The sequence below is a fragment of the Eleutherodactylus coqui genome, chromosome 5 (assembly GCF_035609145.1).
Source record: "Eleutherodactylus coqui strain aEleCoq1 chromosome 5, aEleCoq1.hap1, whole genome shotgun sequence".
NCBI classification, from domain to species: domain Eukaryota; kingdom Metazoa; phylum Chordata; class Amphibia; order Anura; family Eleutherodactylidae; genus Eleutherodactylus; species Eleutherodactylus coqui.
The window spans coordinates 267,591,247-267,614,367 of NC_089841.1; the positions used below are offsets into that span (position 1 = coordinate 267,591,247).

The window sequence follows — 23,121 nt, forward strand, 5'->3', positions numbered from 1 at the left end:
GATAGCGCGAGATCACTTATGATCTCGCACTATGCCACAGCGGGAGTCGGCTGTCAGCCGGCCTCCCGCTAAAACAGCCGGGGTGCAGCGGAGATGCGACCCCTGCTGTTAAGCCCTTCCCTGTCGCGATCTATGTAGATCGCGACGGAAGGAGTTCACAGAGGTAGCGCGCTCCCTCTGTAAAGTTGCCGGGCTCTCGCGATATAATTGCAGAGAGCCCGGCCTGTTGCCATGGCAACAGGACGCCAGACACTGGTGTCTTGTATTGGCATAGCCTGTGATCGCTGTATAAGCGTTAAGGCATGGCAGGGCAGTAGCCCTGCCATGCCTTATCACAGCGATCATCAGTGCTATACTGTAAGTGCCCCAGAGGGACACAAATTGTGTATAAAAAAAAAAGATAATAAAAATGAATAAAAAAGGAAAAAAGTAAAAATCCCTTTAGGCTTTTTCTCATATTAGCATAAAAAAAAATTAAAACTCCACATATTTGGTATTGACGCGTCCGTAACGACGCGTACAATAAGTTGCACATGCTTTTGGCTGTGCACGGAAAAAAGCATTAAAACCGCTTAAAAAAATTACTCTAAAGGGGTTAATGCTATTTATGCTGCACGGTGTAGGCCATAAAAATAAGACAACCACCAGAATGGGCCACTTGTGATTTTTTCATTCCACCCCACTTAGAAGTTGTGATATTTTTTCAGTACACTACGCAATCCATTAAATGGTTCCATTGAAAATACAACTTGTCCCGCAAAAAGCTGCGCCAAACAGAAAAACGAAAGAATTTATGATTGGTTGAAAGCAGAAAGGCAAAAAAATGCAAATCAAGAGTCAAAAATGGCCCAAGAGTGAAAGAGTTAAAGCACATGAGTGCCTATTTGTTGCCATAAGTTACCCTGTACAGGACATCCTATTGAAATGTAAGCCATATATCACTTTTCATAAGAATACACAATAGTTTTTCCCAGCACATGTATTAGCCTGAAATTTGCTTAGAAAGCATTTCAAACCTTGGATGCTCGTAAATCAGCGACAACCTGCTGAACTGCGCAGAGCTAGAGCTGAAAAGAAGAATTAAGTGCTTAAAGGGAATCGTCAGCTTGAACTGCTGCCGGCATGATGTGATAGAGCTGGAGCAGCCGAGCGGACTGATGTATAATTTATAGGGAAAGACTCAGTAGAACTTGTAGTTTATACATTTATATCCCTACACATTGTCCAGTGGGTGGAGCCACCAGTGATTGACAGCGCTGTATGACTGTATATAAAGGGTAGCCAGATAGGCGTGGATTGGGTTACCATGGAATTCTTGCAGAAGTGCTGCTAGTGTTCCGTTGCAGAATGCCCACAGTGATTCTGCCATGTGAGAAGGCAGTCTTAAAAAGGTTGAGAGAGATATTTGAGTCCTCAGGTGGTGATGCCTTTTATTCGCCAACTGCTTTCAAGACTACTTAGGTCTCTTCAGTCGTGATTCACCAAATTATCTGAAGAGCCACATAGTTATACACAAATGGACACAAGAACAGTGTGATGTAACAAAGAACTATCAGCATTCGGAGGGGGGCTGCAATAAGCAGTTGATAGATAAGACATGGAAAGTTTTAGGCCGAACAACCTCTTTAACTTTTACAGTAGCAGCAAAGTGGAGAAGACATTCAACATTTCATTCACAGGCTGCAGAAAAAAAATCCTTGATAAGGCCGCCTGCACACGGGCGGAAATACAATACGCACTCCTATGCAGACAGCCGCGCGAAATGTCGCGCGGCAAACAAACCACGGCATGTCATATTTCTCACCCGGCCGCCGGCTCCGGTCTGCGCATGCGCCGGCAGCCGGCACATGAAAGAGCCGGGGCCGCCAGGCGCGGGTGAGTATGCGCTCCTCCCTGCAGGCGCTGGGGTCGGGTCCGGCGGCGAGAATTCTCGCCGTCGGATCCGACTCGCCCGTCTGCAGGCGGCCTTAATCAGTACTTAAATTGACCTGTGGTGCAGATTTGACACACGGCCAAGTTAGAAACACTGCTGATTATTAGGTGGCGGAGATGACTGAAACACTGAGCTACACTGTTTCCATAACACCCCTAGAAGTCAATGAGAGTTACACAAACAGTGTAGCATAATTCCCATTGACTTCTATGTTATAAGTTATAGAAACAGTTGTTACGTTCTTCCTGGACTGCCTTGGTACGAGGGCAGCCATGATGACGCCATGTAAGTTTGCTATACAGGTGGCTAGACACAGGACAAACAGAAATGATAGGGAATGAACAGAGCGGGGCAATCCAAACCCCTCAGACTAAATCCACCTCTCAGGGGAGCACCCATTCCGAAAGGGACGACCCCACGTCTTCCACAACGTCAGGTTAGGGGCCCGAGGACAACCAGAGTACTGACAACCAAACAGTCAGAGGCTGACAATAACTAAAAGACAAGAACAGTAGAATACCAGATAACCGATACAAACCTGAACACAGGAGCTCTAAGCAGGCTGACTGCTCAGAGAACCCTGAAAATAACCAGCAACTCCTAGCCAGGAAGAGCTGGATGATATAGGGAAGAGGGAGAAGCCGATTGCCTGACAGAACTGTCAATCACCAGCCACACCTTGCTGACAGTTGCAGGACTAATTAACCTGTACTAGTAAGCACAGGAGATGTTAACCCTAACTAAGGATAGAACCCACAGAAACAAAGATGTGCTGGCAAAGACTTGACCGTATGCTGACTGTGATGTGACTCTACCCCCCTGACCGTATGCTGACTGTGATGTGACTCTACCCCCCTCTCTAACAAAAAAGGCTTCTGGACCCTTAGGGCAAAAATAGTATATGTCAACTCCTCCAATAGACACAACATTATACAGGACTTATCCATACAGGCCTGAAACAAACGCATGAATGTCACAGTAAGGAGAGAGAATACAATTCACGACACCCAGAACAGAACTATTGCGCCGTACACTATCAGCCTCAATCATAGTAGTCTGCAAGACAAGTGTGTAAAAAACCAGAGGGAAAAATTTGTGACACCGTGGTCAGAACTATTGCGGCGCATGCGGTCAGCGCCACAATAACACAAAGGTCTGAGCGGAAGCCTCAGCGCCGACCTCCGTATAGTGGCTGGTGCTTGTAACTGGAAGCATGGCGCTCATTGAAATCAACGCAAGCTATGCCTGCAGTTACAAGCGACAGCCACTACACCGAGGTCAGGGCTGAGGCTTCCGCTCCAAATATACATAGGTCGGCACGGAGACCGATTTTCTAACTTTTTTTTATTTAACTCTCATACAAAACAATGGCTAATATCTCCCAAAAAACAGGACGAGTGTTGATTTCTGACTGCGAGAGAAAACTTGCCCGTGTAAGTAGATTCATTGGAAATAATGGGTTCTATCTTCGTGTGAGTTCTGTGCGTCTTGTAATGCAGAAAACGTGCACGATAAAATCAGCCTTGTAAATACGGCCTTAGACCTCATGCATACGAGGGTTTTTGCGCGGCTAAGTTAGCCGTGCAATAAAGCCACAACTAATAGAACCGATGGTTTCCTATGGAATCATTCAGCAAACGATTTTTAGCCGTGCAAAAAAAAAAAAATCGGACCTAAAAAGATAGGACATCAGCGACTGAAGTCAGTGGTAGAGACTCCCTGCTGCGCAAAAATAGAGGTCTTGCCCTATCTTTGGACCGAAAAACCCTGGAGCCTCCATAGCTGCAAAAAAGGGAGGGGGAGTGAATTCAGCTGCGTCCAACGCCGGGAGAGATGACAGGTGCCCCTGTTTAAAGGGGTTGTCCCGCGGCAGCAAGTGGGTCTATACACTTCTGTATGGCCATATTAATGCACTTTGTAATGTACATTGTGCATTAATTATGAGCCATACAGAAGTTATAAAAAGTTTTTTACTTACCTGCTCCGTTGCTGGCGTCCTCGTCTCCATGGTTGCCGTCTAATTTTCGCCGTCTAATGGCCAAATTAGACACGCTTGCGCAGTCCGGGTCTTCTTATCTTCTCAATGGGGCTCCGTGTAGCTCCGCCCCGTCACGTGCCGATTCCAGCCAATCAGGAGGCTGGAATCGGCAATGGACCGCACAGAAGCCCTGCGGTCCACGGAGGGAGAAGATGCCGGCGGACATCTTCACCGGGTAAGTAAGAAGTCACCGGAGCGCGGGGATTCAGGTAAGCGCTGTCCGGTGATCTTTTTTAACCCCTGCATCGGGGTTGTCTCGCGCCGAACGGGGGGGGGGGGGGGGGTTGAAAAAAAACAAAAACCCGTTTTGGCGCGGGACAACCCCTTTAAGGCATTGGGAGGACTTCTGCTGACCGAGGGAATTCCAAACAGCAGGGCATTTTTTCGGCAATACTTCGCACTCAGCTGTTTGAATGGACGGGAAAACACTAATGAAGCTTGGGACTTGTTCGCGGGAAATCATCCATTCATACGATTTTCGGCAGCGATGGTCACAATTTTATTGCGTGTCTAACTTCTGCGCGATATTGACGCTCGTGTGAAAAAGGCCTTAGGATGCATTCAGGCATTTCTGATCTGCAGCAGATTTTACCCTTCGGGCTCTTTCACATGAGCGCATAGCGGCCCCCGTTTTCACGGCTGGACAATATACGCTTCGATCTGAGCAGCTAAAACTCGTAAACTGGTGCACAAATTTAACGTTTGTGAGCCCGTTGCCCCTTCCCTCCCCCTTGCCAGCTCACATCCTCTCTCCTCCCCTCCAGCTGACTGCAATGGTGGGGCAGCGCTAAGCGCCACCCTGTCCCGCCTCTTCCCATTGCTGGCTCTGGATGAGGGGAGGGGCAGGAACTTAGCTCCGCCCCTCCTATTGCAATCATCCCTCCCACTTCCCTTCTCCTGCCGATGTCATTGGCTCCCATAGGAGCTCATGCAGCAGCCGGCCTATTCCCGCCCAAAAGATAGTTCCAGGACTATCTTTTGGGCCCGACGTAAAAACGCCCGGCGCTATATTGGCCGGACGATCACTTTTACATCGCAGGAATACGGCCATGTGATCTGATGCATTGAAATCCAATACATCAGATCGTAGCGTATATTGGCCGACAGTGAAAACGGCGGGGCGATATACGCTCGTGTGAACAAAGCCTTAAACAGATGGGCAGGTAATTGTCCTGCTATACAGCCACATAACCATTGAATTCAGTGGGCTCCTCGTTAGGAGATAATCTACCTCTGCTGCTCACTCTGAATACATCCTGCAAGAAAGATTTTGAATGAGAAGAGAAAAAAAAACCTGTCAATGTGCGACAGCGCTCCGTAACGGCAAGTGCGGTCGCACGTCCAGCCGCGTGAAGTTGCGCTCATAACTGAAGGGGTGAAATGTGCCTCAGATCGGCAGCAATCGGCAAGGTGTGAACGTGCGGTGAGGCTGGGCTCACATCGTCAGCATAGTGTGTTCCGCACGCTGCGAGATACAGACGTTATTCCAGCGGTGCCGCTGAACCATCTTTAGAGCCGACATCCCTCCGTATTGTGTATGTAAAATACTCCGGCCAACGGAGACATCAGGGAGATCCAGCAGCATGAGGGTGATGGATTGTATATATTAACCCTTTATGTGCTCATTAACAGGAGATGTCTTATGTATGATGAATCTGTGCAGATAAGTGCTTGAGATTTCTTAGCTGCATATCTTTATCTCCGTAAGTGCCTCTAGAGTTCAGGGGAAGAAGTCATCGCAGCGGGGGCTGAGTGCCTCTTATTCCTAATTCTCATTAAATATACAGCAGCCCCTCTACCCAGACTTGCTGATACTTAGGCCTTTCCCCTCCCAGGACACAGACTAGACTACATCCTCCTTGACACAGCACATCCCAATCACTAATGTATGTGATTAGAAAAAACAATATCTATCTATCTATCTCATATCTATCTATCTATCTCATATCTATCTATCTATCTATCTATCTATCTATCTATCTATCTATCTATCTATCTATCTATCTATCTATCTATCTATCTCATATCTATCTATCTATCTCATATCTATCTATCTATCTCATATCTATCTATCTCATATCTATCTATCTATCTATCTCATATCTATCTATCTCATATCTATCTATCTCATATCTATCTATCTATCTCATATCTATCTATCTCATATCTATCTCTCTATCTCATCTCTATCTATCTCATATCTCTCTATCTCATATCTATCTATCTATCTATCTCATATCTATCTATCTCATATCTATCTATCTCATATCTCTCTATCTCATCTCTATCTATCTCATATCTATCTATCTCATATCTATCTATCTATCTATCTCATATCTATCTATCTATCTATCTATCTCATATCTATCTATCTATCTATCTCATATCTATCTATCTATCTATCTCATATCTATCTATCTATCTATCTCATATCTATCTATCTATCTATCTCATATCTATCTATCTATCTATCTCATATCTATCTATCTATCTATCTATCTCATATCTATCTTTCTATCTATCTATCTCATATCTCTCTATCTCATATCTCTCTATCTCATATCTATCTATCTCATATCTATCTATCTCATATCTATCTATCTCATATCTATCTATCTATCTATCTATCTCATATCTCTCTATCTCATATCTATCTATCTATCTATCTATCTCATATCTATCTATCTCATATCTATCTATCTCATATCTATCTATCTCATATCTATCTATCTCATATCTATCTATCTCATATCTATCTATCTCATATCTATCTATCTCATATCTATCTATCTCATATCTAGCTATCTCATATCTAGCTATCTCATATCTATCTATCTCACATCTATCTCATACTTATCTATCTATGTATCTCTCTTTCTCTCTCTCTCTCATATCTATCTGTCTACCATTCCTCTCAGATTAGTTTATATTTTTGCCCTTGTCCTTGTGTTTCTTTCCTCGTATTTGCTATGTTGTTCTGTGTCTTCTCTTGGTCTTGAAGCTACAGTGTGCAGTTGGTTGTATACGGCGTATACTCGGTGTCCGCTTCCTCTGATGCATCTCCCTGGTCCCCTGACGCCTTCTCTCTTTGGTTTCTATGGTGATGTTACCACGGCACCCGCCTCCCTGCAGTGTCAGCCATTAATCCCGCACATCTTCTTCCTCCCTCAGGGTCTGTCTGGGACTCGGCGGGAGGACTTTATAGGTGGCATCTAAAGCCAAGCAGAGGAAGGATGATCCGCGCCGAGTCCAGAGACACTCCAGTAGACGGCGCCGCTTCCATGGTTTGGCAGATAGCGCCACTAGGTCCGGCCGGCTGCGGGCGATGATGTGCGCAGCGTGATGGACGGAGACAACCACAGTGAAGACATTTTGGACTTTTGGCCGTAGATTTTACAATGCGCCATTTGTAGGTGAGGGTTGTAAGAACTAATATTTGCAGCATTCTTAGGGCTCATTCACACTAACGTATTTATGCCGCAGTTTAGGCATGTAATTTTTACGTTCATTCGCGTGGAAACAAACGCAGCATGTCGTATTTTGGTGCACATCACGCACTGCAATAGGCCGGGGGCCAGCAAAAATACGCAGTGATTGTGCGTCAAATTAACGGGCCCTTCTGGATATTTTTTTTTCATTTGTAAAGCGGCTTCACGCAGGCGGGAGCGTCCACGCGCGCATTTTACTGTATTTGCAAAAAAACACTCAAGCATCGCCCATTGGATTGCAAAGGCCAATGAAGTTTAATGTGGGCTGACTGGCGTGACGTGCGCCAATGCAGGAGACGCTGCGCAGTTTACACGACTGAAATGTGTGCGCAAAAAATGCACATGCAACTCAACCCATTAAAATCAGTGGGTTCTATTCACTGTGCATTGCAGGCGTAATACGCCGCGCAAATGCGTTTGTGCAGTGTAGTTACACGACTGTGACCCGGAGTGGCCCGTGTGGACGAGCCCTCAGACTGCTGCTGCGACCACTTAGAAGAGTCCATTTTCGTTTTCCTGACCAGTTTCTATGACTAACAACCAGTTTCACTATATACGCTCTCTCGCACATGCGCAGGCTGCAGCGTATTGTCACTATGAGCGAGGTTGATTTACGTAGGTGTCTGCACATTGTTCTGGTTTTTTTTGTGCACGCAGAGCCTGTCCGTATGTGCGCCCCCCCCCCCCCCCCCGATGTAGAAGACTACGTAGCCTGATGAGGCCCAGGTGTGTTCTTCTTTTCATGGAATTGCGTAGTTGGGCGCACAATTATCGCACATTTGTGCACCTCCCAGACTTCTATGGGGACCTTTGGTGCACAAATGTGCAGGAAAATAGCGCAGGTCCTATTTTTTTCTTGCACACACAAAAATAGAAAATGCGTATAAACCCGTTGACATCAATGCATTCTATTCTCTGTGTATTGTGCGCACAAATACGTCCGTGTGAAGTCGTCCTTAGGGGAAAAACTCTGTCCATGAATGTCAGGGCTCCCACACGCTATGTTAATGGGACTTTCTAATGTTCAAAAAGTTTCGCAAGTTGGTGCTTTGTGATTTTTGTGTGATGCGTTTTCAACATTAAAAAGTCCCATTGACATTCGCATAAAAAAAAACGCAAGCATGTGGCAGCCGTAACGCTTCGTTTTTTTCTTGAAGAATCCGCAAGCAATAAGTTGCTCCTGGCGACCTCAGCAATTATTATTGTATTCATTTGTATAGCAACATATCCTGCTGCGCTGCAGAGATCGGCCTCACTTACAGCGGCCCGTCACCTGTTGTCTAAACCCCACATAAACCTGTCCGTATGCTGGGGAGTGTTGGAGGAAACTGGAGTGCCCAGAATAAACCAGCACAGGGAGGACATAAAAACTACTTGCAGACATTGTCCTTTGTCTGGTATTACTGCCTGCTTTTGGCTGTTGATCGCAACCCGCACGCTGCATCTCTGTCAGACACGTTGTATCAGTAGCAGAACACACAGAGGACTGCAGGAAGTAGTCCTCGATAGTCATGAGCTGCAGTCTAGTCACGAGCACCCCATCACTGACCGCTGTCTACGCATTAGGTACAATTACACGGGCGACCTTCTTGGATATGACTCGCATCACACAGTGCAATGGCACCCAATCTGTGCGCTGTGCTGGAGACCCGACATCGGCATGTTTTATTCTCACGCGAGACTTACACGAAAATAGAACACGATGACTTTTCCATCTCGCAGCGTCGCTAGAGAAGGTGACCCGGCCTACCTTCTTCTGTAATGTCGATGACAGCGGCAGCTCGCCGTCGCTCATGTGCAGTAATGGGCTGTCAGAGGGCGGATTCTCGGCGGAAATCTCGTGGTTTGGCCGCAGGGAAAAACCCTGAGCTTTCCACCGGGAGAACCTCTGATGCAAAACCCGCGGCGGCTTTGAAGCGGCCTGGCCGCTCGCCCTTCCGCTGCGGCCGGCGCTCCCATAGAGGGGAGCGCAGCCGCAGCGGGGAAAAAAATGGACATGCTGCGGTCGGCAAATCCGCGCCGCAGCGGCGGCTTCTGCCAGCTTAGAAATCTCGTCCACATGGCTGGCTAATCCCGGGATTAGCGGCGGCATGCGGATTTGCCGCGGCGACATTCCGCACAGAATTTCCACGGCAAATCCGCCCAGTGTGAACCCAGCCTAAAGGTTTTTTTTTTTATTTTTTTATGTTTGTATTTCCCGTGCCGTGGCTTAGTGATGACGCAGATTCCCTCGGCCCATACGCAATGTTATGGGCTGCGGGTCGGACGGCCTCTATAGACTTCAATGGAGGCCGTTCGTGTAGAATCCACAGCAAAAGAAATCCTGCTGCGATGTTTCCTCCGCTCACGGAATACGCAATTCGTATTTGCTACGGTGAGCGAAAAAGCTAATTTACATACTTTTCAATGCCTACATTTTGCTGCGAATGCCAATCATAGATTCCGCAATTGGAATCCGCCCGTGTGAGCCCGGCCTTAGACACGTGGCTGCCTACAAGAGAGTCCACTGTGCCCTCTTCGGGTTCTCGGGCCGGGTCCACTGCAGGGTAAATACACAGCAAACCACTAAGGGTCCTTTTCCACGTAACAAGAAGTCGGTCGCCCGATGACTCGGTTGGCTCACTCACCCTGGCGTGGAGTTTAAACACAAAGATAAATCCTTTATTGTTGTTTCATCGTTCCATCCGCTGTGCCAGCGACTGAATGACCCATGTTAGCAAACGAGTCAACAAAAAGTACTCGGGGGCGCTGTGGGTCGGGGCATGGCATGGTGGAGCGGGGGGTAGCAGTGTGGAACAGGTGGGAGCTCTCTCCCTCTCCCCCCCACTCCCCTCTGCAACCCCCCGCTCACCCACAGCGCCCCCGAGTACTTTTCACCCGAGTAGTGAAGTACTCGAAAATCACGGTGCTCGATTGCGAAATCGGCCTTACCGAGTACGTTCGCTCATCTCTAATCGCTATCACTATATTGCATGTTAAGGGCTTCTACCCACTAGCGTTTTTTTAATGCTGCGATATTGCTGCATTTTTTTATGCCTATGGGACATTCTAATGTTAAAACCGCAGAAGCGCAAACTTGCGATTTTTGTGCAGTTTTGTGCAGCCTTAAAAAAAAACGCTAGTGAGTAGAAGCCCTAATACTTGCCCTAACTTTCTGGCACTTTTTTTTTTTTTGCGCGCAGTTTGAATAGTCAAAAAAAAACTCTATACAAAGAATAGGATATAACCTGCTGATCGGTGGAGGTCTCCTCACAGAAACCCCCACCAAGGCCGAGAACTTGTGTTCCCTGTCCTGCTCACTGCCCCCTCGTAATGATGAGGAGAATGAATGGAGCAACGCTCACGCAAGACCCCCAGTTGTTTTCAGTGGGACTACAGAGATAGCTGAGCAGCAAGCGAAGAATCCCTACAGAGACAAGAAGAGGGGGACACAGGATCAGTGAGACCCTCACCAATCAGCAAGTTAGTCTCTGTCCTACGGATGGGGCTTAACTCGTCATTCCGGTACAACCCATTTAAAATAAGCACAAGAGTCAAATAATGCTGCTGAACCAGAAACTGAAAATTTAGAGTAACTCTAATCATATAAAAGAGGACCCACGAAAAGATGGGCCTCAATTATCTTGTCAGATTTTGCCCCCCAGGGCAGAAGGATCTGGTGTTAGTTTTCCCCTCCTTTAACCCCTTCATGACATGGCCTATTTTGGGCTTAAGGACGCAACAATTTTTGGCGGATTTTCTTCTCCGTTTATCAAAAGCTATAACCTTTTTATTTTTCCGTCGACGCGGCCGTATGAGGGCTTGTTTTTTGCGTGGCGAACTGTAGTTTTTATCGATGCCAATTTTGGGTACATAGACTATATTGTAAAAAAATTTTTTTTTTTTTAATGATAGCAGAGAGAGAAAACGCATCAATTCTGCCATAGATTTTTTTATTTTTTTTTTACACCGTTAATCATGCAGCATAAATGAGACTTTCCATTTTTTCTGCAGACCGGTACGGTTACAACGATACCAAAATTCTAACATTTTTTTTTAGGTTTTCCCACTTTTCTGCAATAAAAACCCTTTTTTTTGGAAATCTTTTTTCTATTCTAAATTGCTGCATTCGAAGTCCCGTAACTTTTTTATTTTTTGATGTACAGAGCTCTATGAGGGCTTATTTTTTGCGAGACGAGCTGTAGATTTTATTGGTACCATTTTGGCGTACATACGGCTTTTTTGATCACTTTTATTGCGTTTTTAGTGAGGCAAAATGCTAAAAATGAGCATTTTGCCTCAGTTTTTTAGCTTTTTTTTTAGCGTTTTTTTCCGTGCACAGTCAAAAGCATGTGCAACTTACTGTACGCATCGTTACGGACGCGACAATACCAAATATGTGGGGTTTTATTTTTTTTTTACCTTTTTTTATGCTAATCTGAGAAAAAGCATAAAAAGTGGTTTTTTTACTCTTTTTTTTTACATTTTTTTTAATTCATTTTTTAAATCTTTCTTTTTTTTACACTGTTTGTGTCCCTCTGAGGGACTTTAACCACTGCCCTGATGATCGCTGTCATAAGGCATGGCAGAGCTACTGCTCTCCCATGCCTTATCGCTCATACAGCGATCTCAGGCATAGGCAATACAGGACGCCAGTGTCTGGCGTCCTGTTGCCATGGTGACAGGCCGGGCTCTCGCGATGACATCGCGAGTTCCGTCCGGAGACACAGAGGGAGGGGTTAACAGAGGGAGGGGTTAACAGTGGCGGGCGCATCTCCGATGTCCCCCCGCTGTTGCAGCGAGACGCCGGCTGTGACTGACAGCCGGCTCCCGCTGCGGGATAGCGCTGGATCATATGTGATCCCGCGCTATCTCCAGGACGTAAGTTTACGCCCTGTTGCGGGAAGTACCCCGCTCCCAGGACGTAAACTTACGCCCTGCAGCGGGAATGGGTTAATGATGCTGTTCCTCTGGGGACGGCCTCTACAGGTTGTCACCACCCACTAGCACCTCTCTATGATATGTATTAGGGCGACCTTTCATCATGTTGGGCTCCTTGTGATTATGTAGTTCTTCCATTTTCTTACAGAATTTGTGCTGTATCAGCAGTATATACACCGAGATGCTCACCAGTAACAGGTGTTAGTGAGCACGGACGGGCGGGGGGAAGTTATACACTGTGTGCCGGGGCCAAATAACTTTCTTCTGTTACAATATATAAATAAGGAAAAGCTTTTCATGCCTCCGTATTACAGAGCGGCACTAAGTGTACATACACCCCTCAGTCCTCACGTCTGTCTCCATTGGTATTCTACTACTAGGGTGCGGTATCTCCTTTCCTTGTTATTATAGGATGAGCTCATATTCCACCCTTTCCCCTGGGACTCCTGGCTGTGATTGGCCGTCTACCCTGAGAATCATATTAACAAAGCACATCCTGGAAAATGTAGCCTTGTGTCAGTAATGCTGCACTTATCAGACCAGCAGGGCTGCAGCGACACATAAAGCTTCTGCAGCCGGGAGACTTTGTAGCAATGTTAGAGCATTTTAATGTCGTCTTGCATGCATGTTAGTGGATGTCCGAATGACTTCACATAATCTGCGCTTGGAGTTAACAGGGATTTTTCTCACCAATGTATATCTAATCAGTGGATCATGAAATGAATCGATCAGCGTAAAACCGCATAAAGCTTGTAAGCCGTGATCTGGGAGAAGACGCCTTTATAGAAGACGGGTCTTTCCTACAATCTCATCACGGACAACCTCCTTATGTGTAAACTCATTTATCTGGTAGGTTTAGGACCCTTTTACACGGGCCCAACAGGACCTGTCCCAGCAATAATCGGCCCTCTGCTTTTACACCTGGGATCCCATGCGCCCGGATACAGGAAAATACCAATCAGTTAGAAACACACAAACCACACAATTTGCATAATAAAAGGCCACATTTTATTTAACGGTTAAACCATTAATTAGTATTCAATAAATATATAAATAAATCAGTAACTTATAAAAGACGCTTAGAGACTCCGCTCTACAGACTCAAGTCTGCCAAGTCCAAAACTGAAGCTATCGAAACAATGTCTACCCACGTGATGCCGGCGACAACCTGCTTCATCCAATACCGTCACTGTAGCCTACTTTGGGGAGGGAGGGTTTAGGCCTCATGTCCACGGGGAAAATCAGATCCGCTGCAGATTCTCCATGTAGAATCTGCAGCGGGTCCCTCCTGCCCCGCGGACATGAGCGCTGAAAATAACAATAAATAAGAATAAACTCACCTCCCATCCGCTCCGTTTCTTCTCTTCGCTGCGGCGTCATCTTCTCTCGTCACGGCCGGATCTTCTTTCTTCGGCTCGGCGGATGTGCATGATGACGTCGGTGACGTGCCCCGCGCATGCGCCGGGCCGAAGCAAAATGATCCGGCCGCAACTGAGAGAGGATGGCGCGTCGCCGAAGAGAAGAAACGGAGCGGGTGAGTAAAATATGATCCGGACGGCTTCCATAGGCCTCAATAGAAGCCCGCGGGAGCCGTCCCCGCGGGAGACCCGCACGAAAATGGAGCATGGTCCAGATTTTTCCATGCTTCATTTTTTTAAAAATCACTTTTATTGACGATCCGCGGGTATTTATCTACCCCGCGGGTGGTCAATGCATCCCTATGGGGTGCGGATCCACGGCAGGAGAAGAGTTAAAATCCGCTGCGGATTTTAATTCTTATTTTGCCCGTGGACATGAGCCCTTATGGGGAGACAGCTAGTCTTCAGCCCACCTCTGGATGCCAGGGTACCACTTCTCCTCTTCTTGTGGACTCCAGATCTTCCCGCCAGCCGCTGGACAGCCAATCCAGCGCTGTCACCGAGTCACCTGATTTTCATATGTTCTGGAAAGTACTGAAGGACTCCTCAGTGGAGGTGAGCTACATAAGCGCCCTCTTAATAGAGGGAAAAACCAACCATATTAACCATTTCACGCCAGGATTCCATGTGGCCTCTGCACCTAATTGTCCCATTGGCCTTAAAGGAATGGTCATTGTAAGTGAATAGAGGCAAAGCTGGCTGGGGATCGTTCCAGCCCGCCAGACTGGGGCTGATGGAAATACCCCAACGCTTGTCCATTGATAGTGAGTAGAGTGTCAGCGCTCCATTCAGTCTCCCCCTCACTGTTGTAGGGGTATGCAGTAAGCCTGCAATGAGGAGGAGGGGGCACAACTCTTCTGGCTGTTGATGGGGGTCTCAGAAGTGACACCCCCACTGATCAGCGAGTTATCCCCAATCCTATGGTGATTTGCACTGGGGGATTCACATTTTCACACGTGTATTTTATGCACATGAAAAGCAATTTCAGCATGTCCTAAAAGGATCGTGTAAATACACAGGACACACGTGAATTCATTGCGTACCTTTGTTTGAAGGCCAGAGACATGTATGGGCCTTCTTGCAGATTTTTTGCGTATGTAAAACTGTGAATACTTAGGCAAAAAAAATAACTCAAGAAGGTCCAAATATGCAGTGAATACGCACAGTTTCATTCCGTGAAAATGCTGTGTATTTCACAGAAAGAAACTGTATCCGCCGGTGTGAATGAGCCCTAAATGTAACTCCTCCTCACACGGCGGCGGCGCTCTCCACACTATGATGGGTTTCTTCCCTTCCACCTCTTTAGCCACGAGCTTCCTACCTTGGCGGGTGGCTAGGGTGCCGGTTAGGGCTGGCAGAGCTGTGCCACCACCTGTGCGTTGCTAAACAGAGCTGCGTGTAAGTACGCCAGAGCCCAGAATCCAAGATGGCACCCACCCGGTCTGCCAAGTGCTGGCTGCGTCCTGCGGGGAGAGCTGAGACCTGGTAGCAGGTCACAGAAAATGACACGACGGGCCAGGTTTGTCCCGGGGTCCTAGAGTTTGACACGTGTGGTCCATGTGTGGGGTGCCGGGGCAAGTAGCTGTGTGTGTAGCAGTCTGTAATCTGAAGAGCCAGCTGATCACCTAAGGGCCTTCAACGACCAAACTGCATTTCTGGTTGACGTGCCGCGTGCTAGAAAAATCTACATCGGTATGGTCGTTGGATGATTCCAGGGTTGTATGCGCTGTATCATTCTCATGTAATGTCGGCGCATGGGAAGGAAGTGAAGATGGGAACTAGTCTTGAGTGGCTAGTATCAGGGACTATCATGATGGATGTTAGACTGATGGAAGGTTGCTCCTTAGCAGCCAATATTGGAGTCCTGGTGTGGAAAATGACCCTGACTTTATGCCATAAAGAGTCGTTTGCTTCACCCGCCTGCGACTCACCATTCTGAATGGCTTCACCCTTCTTGGCTGGTAATTACAGTGAGATTCCACATTAAGAGCGCTTTTACAAAGTATGTTAGTGAATTACATCCTCTGAGGGTACGTTCACACGGGGTGGAAATCATGCAGCATTTCTGCATCCAAAACAAGAGTCGAAATCTGCACCACCACTGCCGAAACTGACTGGAAACCAGCTGTATTTCAGTAGCCTCAGTGCTACGCTCACCTCCCAGTTCTTGGCGCAGCTTTTCTCCCATTACCTCTAGAGAGCGCCAGCTGATGACGGACGTTCACATGATGGGGATATGTAGGCCGTTCACATGATGGGGATATGTAGGCCGTTCACATGATGGGGTTATGTAGGCCGTTCACATGATGGGGATATGTGGGCCGTTCACATGATGGGGTTATGTGGGCCGTTCACATGATGGGGTTATGTGGGCCGTTCACATGATGGGGTTATGTAGGCCGTTCACATGATGGGGATATGTAGGCCGTCCACATGATGGGGTTATGTAGGCCGTTCACATGATGGGGTTATGTGGGCCGTTCACATGATGGGGTTATGTGGGCCGTTCACATGATGGGGTTTTGTAGGCCGTTCACATGATGGGGATATGTAGGCCGTTCACATGATGGGGATATGTAGGCCGTTCACATGATGGGGATATGTAGGCTGTTCACATGATGGGGTTATGTAGGCCGTTCACATGATGGGGTTATGTGGGCCGTTCACATGATGGGGTTATGTGGGCCGTTCACATGATGGGGTTATGTGGGCCGTTCACATGATGGGGATATGTAGGCCGTTCCCATGATGGGGTTATGTAGGCCGTTCCCATGATGGGGTTATGTGGGCCGTTCACATGATGGAGTTATGTAGGCCGTTCACATGATGGGGATATGTGGGCCGTTCACATGATGGGGATATGTGGGCCGTTCACATGATGGGGTTATGTGGGCCGTTCACATGATGGGGATATGTGGGCCGTTAACATGATGGGGATAAGTGGGCCGTTCACATGATGGGGATATGTGGGCCGTTCACATGATGGGGATATGTGGGCCGTTCACATGATGGGGATATGTGGGCCGTTCACATGATGGGGATATGTGGGCCGTTCACATGATGGGGATTTGTGGGCCGTTCACATGATGGGGATATGTGGGCCGTTCACATGATGGGGATATGTGGGCCGTTCACATGATGGGGATATGTGGGCCGTTCACATGATGGGGATATGTGGGCCGTTCACATGATGGTGGCAGCCATGGAAATGTCTGCAACAGATCTGCCGTATGTGAATCTACCCTTACAGTCACGGCTTAATTGTCAAGTGCATCTAATATTCATCTGCATACAAAATATCCTGAAGTTACTTAATTGACTTCAAAAGTCTTCTTCGAATCCTAACATCAAAGCTGCTTTGCAGCCGGCAGCGCCCTCACTTGTGACATTACTGGTTTATGTGCCGTCTCGTCTTTTATAAGTGGCGCATATTCAATCCTTGTTGTGTCCTTCACTTCTACATCAATGAGTTTGCTTTTAATGGAATGCAGATAATGGAGACTTCTCCCCCCCCCCAGTGTCTTCTGTCTCTTGCAATCATCCTGATCCCTGGCAGTGTTGCCCCCAGCGTCTTTACCCCTTAGTGCCCCACCCAGGTTTTGTTGTTGTTAACCCCTAATGCTTCCTATGGGCTTGTTTACTTCAGTGTAGTTCTATTCCAGGCCATGTCTCCTGCTGGGTCCCATGATCGGATCACATGGACCTCAGGAGCCTCAGGCATGGAGTATTTGTCATTACCATGTGTGCCGCCTGACCTAACACCTCCCAGGCTGCTGCATTAACCCCTCTGTCAGCTGCAACGCTCCGCCGCCATGGCATGATTTACTCTGAACCCGAGAATGAAATGTGAGACTTTTTGGTGACCGCCATCAGGACATCGGGGCTACTGACAAAGCAAGAAACAAGAATAGTATATGATGTACGATCTCCATCATCTACAGTTGTTCCTCCTGACCTAGGAAAACTCTGCTCCTCTACACGGGCGAGTGCGATATCGGGCTGTGAAGCTTGGCCTAATATCGCGATCGCCAACATGTGATTTTGCCGCGCATCACTTCAGGGAAGTAGCCTACAGCCGCGACAGAGGATTGCGGAATGCTATTGTTTTCAATGGGTAACCTCGCAGCGCATTGCATGCACCTAGCATGCGGTGCGATGCCGCTGCCGACACCATTGAAAACAGCGGGCGATGTGAGGGCACGCAGAAAGATAGGACGCGCAGCTATTTTTTTCCCACACTGCGATGCAGGAAACAATCGCTCCTGTGTATGATCGCATTCAGCAAGTGGCGTTAATATTCATGTGAGATTTATGCATCTTGCGGCATGTCTTGTGTTTGGGCATGCCCTGGCATTGCCCATTGTTCTCAATGGGGCTGGCAGCAGCTTTGCACCGCATGCTAGGTATATGCGAGTGTGATGCCAGGTTTCACATAGAAAACAATGGGAAACCCTCCGCGGCTGACAGCGAGGTGGTTCTGATACAAAAACACCTTGGAAATCGCATGTCGGTGAGAGTGATATTGGTTTGAGTTTCACAGCCCAATATTGCGCTCACCTGTGTGAAATTAGCAGGAAGGTGACGAGTACGTCTCACTGCCAGTTTGTGTTCTGAAATGCATCGCAAACCCGAACAGTAACACTCCGCCCCCAGAAGAAGTTGTCGTTCTGCTGCAGACCCCATCCTGCGGTTCCATCTCAGGCAGGTCTGTAAATGATGAGAGTTGTGGTGATTAGATGGACGGTCTTGTCACCAGAGGCCCTAAAAGTGGTTTCCCCCTTGGCCTATAAAAGGCTCTCGGAGGCTCCTTGTGTGTAGTGACCTCTTCTTCTGCTTGTGTGGAGCTTGTTGACCACTAGACGCCTCTACAACGCAGAGAGGAGATTTCACCGTTACCAGAGTCTGAGAGGGGCGCATTATTGGGATGTGAGAAGCTGGATGGTCGTATCCATGAACTGTCCCCATCGGGCCGTTCTGACCAGACTGTTAGGAGGTGTTGGGACCAGTGGATGTGTGAGAGTACATAAGGTGACCGGGCTCAGGACGCCCCCTACAGACCACCAATAGAGAGGAGCGTCTGACCAGACTGTTTGTTAGGAGGTGTTGGGACCAGTGGATGTGTGAGAGCACACAAGGTGACCGGGCTCAGGTCGCCCCCTACAGGCCACCACGAAAGAGGACCAGACTGTTAGGAGGTGTTGGGACCAGTGGATGGGGGCACACAAGGTAACCGGGCTCAGGACGCCCCTTACAGATCACCAGTAGAGAGGAGAGTCTGACTATACTGTTCGGAGGTGTTGGGATCAGTGCATGGGGGCACACAAGGTGACCGGACTCAGGATGCCCCCTACAGACGACTAGTAGAGAGGATCGTCTGACCAGACTGTTAGGAGGTGCTGGGACCAGTGGATAGGGGCACACAAGGTGACTGGACTCAGGACGCCCCCTACAGACTGCCAGTAAAGAGGAGCGTCTGACCAGACTGTTAGGAGGTGTTGGGACCAGTGGATGGGGGCACACAAGGTAACCGGGCTCAGGACGCCCCCTACAGACCACCTGGTTGTCGTCCGTGATGAATCTAGGTTTTTAGTTTGGGCACTGTTCATGTCTGGAGACCTCGGGGTGAGTGCCCCAATCCTGCCTTTGCTGCGGAGCTGCACACTGCTGGTGTGATGGTCTGGGTCACCTCTAGAGAGAAGTGTTTTTTAGGGCACGTGTGAAATTGTGAGTATTGGGGATTAAACTGATTGTTGAGATTGTTGAGCATATTCCAGAGAACTGGAGCTGATCGGAAAAGCCTTAGAGATGGATAGAATGTGAGGCTCAGACGACAGCAGATCTTCAGGTGTTTTTACACGGAATGATAATTATCCTTCAGAACATCACTGGTGCCTTAGAATTTGACCGCTAATCATTCAGTGTGAACACGGCCAACGACGAAGGATAATTTGTTCGCTTATCGTTCATTCCATCATTAAACACGGATCGTTAAGTCGTTCTCATTCGCTGTTACAGCGAGCTAAAAGTCCTGTAAAGAAAAAACATAAACAATTGATCTTTGTGTTCAAATGGAGCGAACGGGCAATATGTGATGATTCGCTCCGGCAAACGATTTCTCCTTATGTGTAAAAGTTCACTTAGGCCGGTGTCACGCAGGAGTAAGCGCAGTGGATAGGGGCACACAAGGTGACTGGACTCAGGACGCCCCAAGGTGGAGGCATCAGTGTAGTGACCGACACAGGGTGGAGGCATCGATCTAGTGACTGCACAAGGTGGAGGCATCAGTGTAGTGACTGGCACTGGGTGGAACCTTCGGTGTTGTGACTGACATAGCGTGGAGGTATCAATGTAGTGACTGGCACAGGGTGGAGGCATTAGTGTAGTGACTGACACAGGGTGGAGGTATCAAGGTAGTGACTGCACAAGGTGGAAGCATCAGTGTAGTGACTGCACAGGGTGGAGGCATCAGTGTAGTGACTGACACAGGGTGGAGGTATCAATGTAGTGACTGGCACTGGGTGGAACCTTCGGTGTTGTGACTGACATAGCGTGGAGGTATCAATGTAGTGACTGGCACAGGGTGGAGGCATCAGTGTAGTGACTGCACAGGGTGGAGGCATTAGTGTAGTGACTGACACAGGGTGGAGGTATCAAGGTAGTGACTGCACAAGGTGGAAGCATCAGTGTAGTGACTGCACAGGGTGGAGGCATCAGTGTAGTGACTGACACAGGGTGGAGGTATCAATGTAGTGACTAGGGTGGAGGCATCAGTGTAGTGACTGCACAGGGTGGAGGCATCAGTGTAGTGACTGCACAGGGTGGAGGCATCAGTGTAGTGACTGCACAGGGTGGAGGCATCAGTGTAGTGACTGACACAGGGTGGAGGCATCAGTGTAGTGACTGACACAGGGTGGAGGTATCAATGTAGTGACTGCACAGGGTGGAGGCATCAGTGTAGTGACTGACACAGGGTGGAGGTATCAATGTAGTGACTGCACAGGGTGGAGGCATCAGTGTAGTGACTGCACAGGGTGGAGGCATCAGTGTAGTGACTGCACAGGCTGGAGGCATTAGTGTAGTGACTGACACAGGGTGGAGGTATCAAGGTAGTGACTGCACAAGGTGGAAGCATCAGTGTAGTGACTGCACAGGGTGGAGGCATCAGTGTAGTGACTGACACAGGGTGGAGGTATCAATGTAGTGACTAGGGTGGAGGCATCAGTGTAGTGACTGCACAGGGTGGAGGCATTAGTGTAGTGACTGACACAGGGTGGAGGTATCAAGGTAGTGACTGCACAAGGTGGAAGCATCAGTGTAGTGACTGCACAGGGTGGAGGCATCAGTGTAGTGACTGACACAGGGTGGAGGTATCAATGTAGTGACTAGGGTGGAGGCATCAGTGTAGTGACTGCACAGGGTGGAGGCATTAGTGTAGTGACTGACACAGGGTGGAGGTATCAAGGTAGTGACTGCACAAGGTGGAAGCATCAGTGTAGTGACTGCACAGGGTGGAGGCATCAGTGTAGTGACTGCACAGGGTGGAGGCATCAGTGTAGTGACTGCACAGGGTGGAGGTATCAATGTAGTGACTAGGGTGGAGGCATCAGTGTAGTGACTGCACAGGGTGGAGGCATCAGTGTAGTGACTGCACAGGGTGGAGGCATCAGTGTAGTGACTGCACAGGGTGGAGGCATCAGTGTAGTGACTGCACAGGGTGGAGGCATCAGTGTAGTGACTGACACAGGGTGGAGGCATCAGTGTAGTGACTGACACAGGGTGGAGGTATCAATGTAGTGACTGCACAGGGTGGAGGCATCAGTGTAGTGACTGACACAGGGTGGAGGTATCAATGTAGTGACTGCACAGGGTGGAGGCATCAGTGTAGTGACTGCACAGGGTGGAGGCATCAGTGTAGTGACTGCACAGGCTGGAGGCATTAGTGTAGTGACTGACACAGGGTGGAGGTATCAAGGTAGTGACTGCACAAGGTGGAAGCATCAGTGTAGTGACTGCACAGGGTGGAGGCATCAGTGTAGTGACTGACACAGGGTGGAGGTATCAATGTAGTGACTAGGGTGGAGGCATCAGTGTAGTGACTGCACAGGGTGGAGGCATCAGTGTAGTGACTGCACAGGGTGGAGGCATCAGTGTAGTGACTGACACAGGGTGGAGGCATCAGTGTAGTGACTGACACAGGGTGGAGGTATCAATGTAGTGACTGCACAGGGTGGAGGTATCAATGTAGTGACTGCACAGGGTGGAGGCATCAGTGTAGTGACTGCACAGGGTGGAGGCATCAGTGTAGTGACTGACACAGGGTGGAGGCATCAGTGTAGTGACTGCACAGGGTGGAGGCATCAGTGTAGTGACTGCACAGGGTGGAGGCATCAGTGTAGTGACTGACACAGGGTGGAGGTATCAATGTAGTGACTGCACAGGGTGGAGGCATCAGTGTAGTGACTGACACAGGGTGGAGGCATCAGTGTAGTGACTGACACAGGGTGGAGGCATCAGTGTAGTGACTGACACAGGGTGGAGGTATCAATGTAGTGACTGCACAGGGTGGAGGCATCAGTGTAGTGACTTACATAGGGTGGAGGTATCAATGTAGTGACCGACACAGGGTGGAGGCATCAGTGTAGTGACTGACACAGGGTGGAGGTATCAATGTAGTGACCGACACAGGGTGGAGGCATCAGTGTAGTGACTGACACAGGGTGGAGGTATCAATGTAGTGACTGCACAGGGTGGAGGCATCAGTGTAGTGACTGACACAGGGTGGAGGTATCAATGTAGTGACTGCACAGGGTGGAGGCATCAGTGTAGTGACTGACACAGGGTGGAGGTATCAATGTAGTGACTGCACAGGGTGGAGGCATCAGTGTAGTGACTGACACAGGGTGGAGGTATCAATGTAGTGACTGACACAGGGTGGAGGTATCAAGGTAGTGACTGCACAAGGTGGAGGCATCAGTGTAGTGACCGACACAGGGTGGAGGCATCGATCTAGTGACTGCACAAGGTGGAGGCATCAGTGTAGTGACTGGCACTGGGTGGAGGTATCAATGTAGTGACTGGCACTGGGTGGAGGTATCAATGTAGTGACTGCACAGGGTGATGGTAACAGTATAGTTACTGGCACAGGGTGGAACCATCGGTGTAGTGACTGACACAGGGTGAAGGTATCAATGTAGTGACTGCACAAGGTGGAGGCATCAGTGTAGTGACCGACACAGGGTGGAGGCATCGATCTAGTGACTGCACAAGGTGGAGGCATCAGTGTAGTGATTGGCACTGGGTGGACCCTTCGGTGTAGTGACCGAC

General features: G+C 48.5%; 1 protein-coding gene across 3 annotated transcripts in view; it reads left to right on the top strand.

Annotated features, from left to right (window-relative positions):
- Nucleotides 1–23,121, top strand: part of PALM (paralemmin) — a 98,697-nt gene that overhangs the window by 19,544 nt on the left and 56,032 nt on the right. The window contains exon 1 of one of the 3 annotated variants that reach the window (XM_066604639.1): nucleotides 7,207–7,384. The exons of the other annotated variants lie outside the window; for them this stretch is intronic. The gene's annotated coding sequence lies outside the window, so the exon portion shown is untranslated. Of the gene's footprint in view, nucleotides 1–7,206; nucleotides 7,385–23,121 lie in introns of those variants that run through there. 3 annotated transcript variants of the gene reach the window in all.